Raw genomic sequence first — 5,722 nt, 5'->3', positions numbered from 1 at the left:
TTCCCTTCTTTCCTCTGTAATGGTATGGCAAGAGGATACATTTTGTTGTTCTGTTAAATTATACATTTCTAGGACATCAGGGATGGTATTGTCTAATTGACTTTGGTCCACACCTGCTACAACTTATGTGTATGTGAGCATTAATGACTTTTTTTTTCTATAGAAGAGAAGGAAGACAACTGGTGACAGAATAAACCACTCACAGAGCCACCACTGGATTATAAGCATGCTGAGTGCTTAATGAGTTGCTGAATAATATAACACTTCAGTTCTTTGGCTGCCTCATGATTAAATGCTATAAATATTTATGATTTATTACTGATGCTTTGGCTAGGATAGGCTTTGGAAGACTCATGGATCACAGTGATTCTAAAGGAAAATAAGAAAATAAAACTGTATAAAGCTGCTTATTTATAATGCTGCTCAAATGGGTTATGCAATTTTTCAGAAGCTGGTGGAGGTAAAGCTATTCATCAGCAATGCCATTTAAATGGTTTCTTTTATAATTGGTAATGTATTTCTCATAGGAATATATTTATAATAAGTGCGAGTTATGGTTATCACTTTCTACTAAGAACCCACTCACCCTTGAAGGTTTCAGTTAGGCTGCAAGATCAAAGAACTCAGCATTAGGTTTACTGCAAATCCTTTCTTGCTCTATGTGCCAACCAAGGACTAATACATGGGGGTCTTTCCCCTAAAATCAGAAATCAGGTCTCTGAGAAGCAAGGCAAACACATATCTGTACCACTGTCCCCAGCTGCACCTAATCACCCACTTACAAAACTTTGTGCTCCCTGTTTCCTTGGTTCTGCTGGCTTAGAGGATTTGTACCCAAGAAATAAACACTTGCACGAGGTACATGGCAGTGCTGAGTGAGCACTGTGATGTGGACTCCAAGTTCAGATAACTGGGCTTGATTCCTAACTCCATCAAACTGCACAGCCCTCAGCAAGTTATTTAACCTCTCTGGGCTTCAGTTTCTTCATGGCGTTCCTGTGGATTGAGTGAATTAATACATGTGAAGGACTTGCCAAGAGCAAGTGCTCGATTAAAAATTAGGTATAGTTATTTCCATTAAAAGGAATCATAAACAAACCTTTTGACTTACAGTGTGCCTTAGGACAGCGTAGACATCTCTAAACATTGTACTAGAGAGCTCATCGCTCAGACATGAGGAGAATTTAGCATATACAGAAAAACAGCAGCATGAAAATTTTCTCCCTGAAACTGATTCTGTACCTTAATACCTATGTGGAGAAAAAAATTAATGAGTTTGGCCTCTTCACATATCTTATCTCACTGCATCTTTGTATCCACCCTTTGATATTGTTATTATTCTCTTCGCTTTACTATAAATATGAGGAAACCAAGAACTTGAGAGATAAAATGATTTGCCCAAGAGCACAAAACTACTAAGCGGCAGAGCCAAGATTTGAACGCAGTTCTTTGGATCAATCAATCAATCTATACACAAAGTGATGACAAGAATATGCTTTAGTTTTGTTGTCGTAATAAATGGAAAGGCAAGTTTGGGGGGAGGGGAGGGGAGGATGGAAAGCAGCACCTTCGTATAATTCTCAATGAAGGAAAGGTTGGTTCTCCTTGAGAAAGGGTCATCATAGCCCTCCTGTCGTGCAGACATCCATCACACGATTGCAGAACAGATCTGGCTTTCCAAAATTGACTACTTTTAAATATAAAGCTCCGCTGATTTTGAATCGCAAAGGCAGGGCACGCAAACAAAATTATAGTTTCTTTTTAAGTGATAAGTATAGTCAGAGTCTAAGCAAACTTTACATTACAGACTGAAATGTTTTACTATTGCATTTACTCACGCCATTTAAGTGGAGGATAAACATTTCACATTTTCTAATACGTTAATGCCAACGTAGAAAGCAAAAGGTTGCTGGAAATTTGTGACTGACAGCCCAGTGCTGTCAGCCAGCTAATGAAGTCTCTCCCTCATGCATAGCTGCCTCATGTACTAAGGCTCAGGTCAGGTATTCATGTCACTGAGGGGATGTCATCTGGTTCCTTAATTGAAAAAGGATTCTTAATACCTCATCACTCCCACATCCCCCTAGTTTGCTTCAGACAAAAAGGAATTAGATAGTCAAGTCACATACGGAGAAGAGAATATTTATATACAATACTCATGAGAGTAAAACCTTTTCAGGACTGAATGGAAGGTCACTCAGTCTCCCTGAAACATAAAGTCCTGACTGGAGGGAACAAGAAAGCTAGCAAAACCAACCTGGCTCGCTGTATCATGCTAAAGGGCCCCTGAGTGAAAGGCGTAACTATTCCCGTAGGTGAGGTCCATGGCGATGGATAGCATTTATTAAACATTTCCTACCTGCCACATATACTATTTATCTGGTTTACTAGATCTACTAAATACTATATCTGGTTTACTCCTGCAAACAGCACCATGAAGTGGAAAATATTATCTTCATACTAGAGATGTGGAAACTGAGGTCGGAGAGGATATGGAATTAACCCCAGGTCACACAGATGCTAAATGGCACAGCAGGGACTCAACCCCAGGGCTGTCTGTTATCTAAGCCCATGCTCTTTTCAACTTCCTACATCTTCTCCTTCTTTCTTTGGAATGTGACACCCTCCCCTCGTTTTATCATTGAGGACTGCAATAGTTATCTATTGCTATATAACATATTACCACGCACTTAGTGGCTTAAATCAACACACACGTTACCTGTGAGTCAGGAATCTGGGCATGACTTAGCTGGTCCTCCACTTTAAAGTCTCTCAAAGATTGCAGTCAAGGCGCTATCCAGGGTTGGGGTCTCTTCTGGGGCTTGACTGGGGAGGGATCTTCTTCTGAGCTCACGTGCTTGTTGGCAGCACTCAGGTCCTGGCAGGTCCTGGGCTGATGGGCTCAATTCCTGAGGGCCTCTGTCAACCAGAGGCTGCCCTTAGTTCTTTGCTATGTGGGCCTCTCCATGTGTCAGCTGACTTGATTGAAGCCGTCGAGGGAGAGAGTCAACAGGGAGAGTTTGCTGGCAAGATGGAAGTTACGATGGTATGTAACATAATCATGATGGCGACGTTCCACCACCTTTGCCATATTCTATTGCTTAGAAGCAAGTCACAGACCCTGCTCAAACTCCAGGGGAGGGGATTACACAGGATGTGGATGATAGGAGGTGGGGGATGCCTCTTAGAGTCTATCAGCTACAGGGAGTTATGTCAAGGGTTCTGTCTTTTCCTTTATATTTCTACCAACTCCACCAACTTGTCATAAAGCTCCTTGCCCAGGATCAGAGAAAGGCTTATAATTTTAAAAATATATATTTAAATCCCAACTGGGATGTTTATCTCATGCTGGTTGTTAAAAATAGTATTATTTCTTAAGACTTGGGCCTTAATTCTTATTAGTTGCATTACCACCTTGTTTCTGGAAATAAACTCATTACTTCCAGCACCCCAGGGAAGTGTGCATTTAGTGGGGTTAGCAGGGTCATGAAATAAATATATGGCCTTAGTTCTAAACACTGTGTGTTAGTCCTAGTAGCCTTTCAGTCCAGACCCTCCTAGGTTAGCAGATGTTATCTCTATGGGAAAGGCAAGCAGAGAAGTCCTACAGAATCGCTCTAGCACAAGGCTTCTGGCGGCCTAAAGGTGAAGGCTTACAGTAAACAGAGAACATAATACTTACAATGAGAAATCGGTTATAGAAGTTATAATTCATTGCTTTTTAGTGTCTCAAACCCCATTGTACCATTGGAACGTAGCCTGCTTGAATTATAGCAGCTTTAAAAAAAAATCTTTTCATCACTATTACCACATGCATATGTCTGTGTGTATATATATGTATGCATGACACTCAAAATTTAGCACTATGAATTCTCACTGCTGCTGCAAAACTGTGTTCCTTCTCAACTATCTTGACGTACACTGCATCCAAAAGAGGCTTTAGATATCTTCCAGAGCCCAGTTACCATGGGGGGGGATGCAAACCCACCCATTGTCCATCTCCCTGTAATTTCTTCAATAATTTCAGCATAGAGTGACATCGGTTTACCAAGGAAAAGCTAACAGATTTTTTTCTATATATAACGGGTTGACAGTGCTGTGGTGACAGTTTATATAATAGAACTCATGCTTAAATAATAAGGTAACAGCTTTGGACTGTGAATTTTTAAATGTTTTATTGAAATGTAGACTGATTAACAGACAAGATTCTTCTTCTAATTATTTTAATTATAGTCTCTTAATGACAAGAAGCTGTAGAAATAAAAACACGTTAAAATTACATTTTTAATGAAGTGGCACCTGAAAGCCCCAACTTCTCCAAAGCAAGTAGGGATAATCTATTGTTACCTAGAAACAATGCATGTGTACATAGAGGTTAAGATGTTCATTGGGGAAATAGGATTATTTATGACCCAATTTCTCTGAATGCAAGTAGAATGAAGACAACGTGTGATAAAATGGACACTGGACTCAGTTAAGAGGCTGATTTTTAGCCCTGGGTCTGTTAAACTGCTTGCCTGTATGTCTATTTCACCTCTCTTGGCCTCAATTTTCACATGTAAAATGTGGAAGTTGAAATTAATGAGCTCTTCAATGTTCATAGCAGCACTGTTTACAATAGCCAAGACATGGAAGCAACCTAAATGTCCATCGACAGATGAATGGATAAAGAAGATGTGGCACATATATACAATGGAATACTACTCAGCCATAAAAAATGAAATAATGCCATTTACAACAACATGGATGGACCTAGAGATTATCATACTAAGCGAAGTAAGCCAGACAAAGACAAATATCATATATTATCACTTATATGTGGAATCTAAAGAATGATACAAATGAACTTATATACAAAACAGAAATAGACCCACAAACATAGAAAACAAACTTATGGTTACCAGACTGAGAAGAGGGAGGGATAAATTAGGAGTTTGGGATTAACAGATACATACCACTATATGTAAAATAGATAAACAACAAGGACCTACTGTATAGCACAGGGAACTATATTCAACATCTTGCAATAATCTATAATGGAATGGAATCTGAAAAAGAATATACATATATATGTATATGTATAACTGAATCACTTTGCTGCACACCTGAAACTAACACAATATTGTAAATCAACTATACTTCAATAAAAAAGAAACTAATGAGCTCTAAACCCTCATAAACTTTATAATACCATGATTTAATTACTCTATTATAGTGATAAACTTTTAGGGAAAATAGATTGATCATATCTGTCACTAAATATTAATTCATATGCACACATAATAATGTCAGCTTTTAGGATATAGACAAGGCTTTGCATGGAATTTATCGAAACCAAATGTTATTTGGATGTTTATCCATGTACCCAACACTGCACTAAGTACCATGTATGTGTGAGTGGGTAAGATGGCTAGGTAGAGAAAGGATAGTATTCATCCACCCACCTATTCATTCATTCATTCATTCACTTGCTTCTATCAGGTAGGGTCTCACCAATAAGGTAACATCTGAAAAGAAATAGAAAGAGAATGAGGGAATGAGCCATACAGATTATCTTGGGGAAAAGCACTTAAACAGAGAAAGAGCAAGCACAGAGGCTCTAAGGTAGGAGTGGCTTTGTTTTGTCCAAGGATTAGCAAGGAGGCCAGTACGGCTAAAGCAAAGTGAGCAAGGAAGAAAGCAATAGGAGATTAGGCATGGAGCTAGGAGGGAACCAGGACAT

This window comes from Lipotes vexillifer, unplaced genomic scaffold (assembly GCF_000442215.2).
Source record: "Lipotes vexillifer unplaced genomic scaffold, Lipotes_vexillifer_v1.1 scaffold1029, whole genome shotgun sequence".
In the NCBI taxonomy this organism is placed as follows: domain Eukaryota; kingdom Metazoa; phylum Chordata; class Mammalia; order Artiodactyla; family Lipotidae; genus Lipotes; species Lipotes vexillifer.
This window is presented reverse-complemented; position numbering follows the sequence as displayed.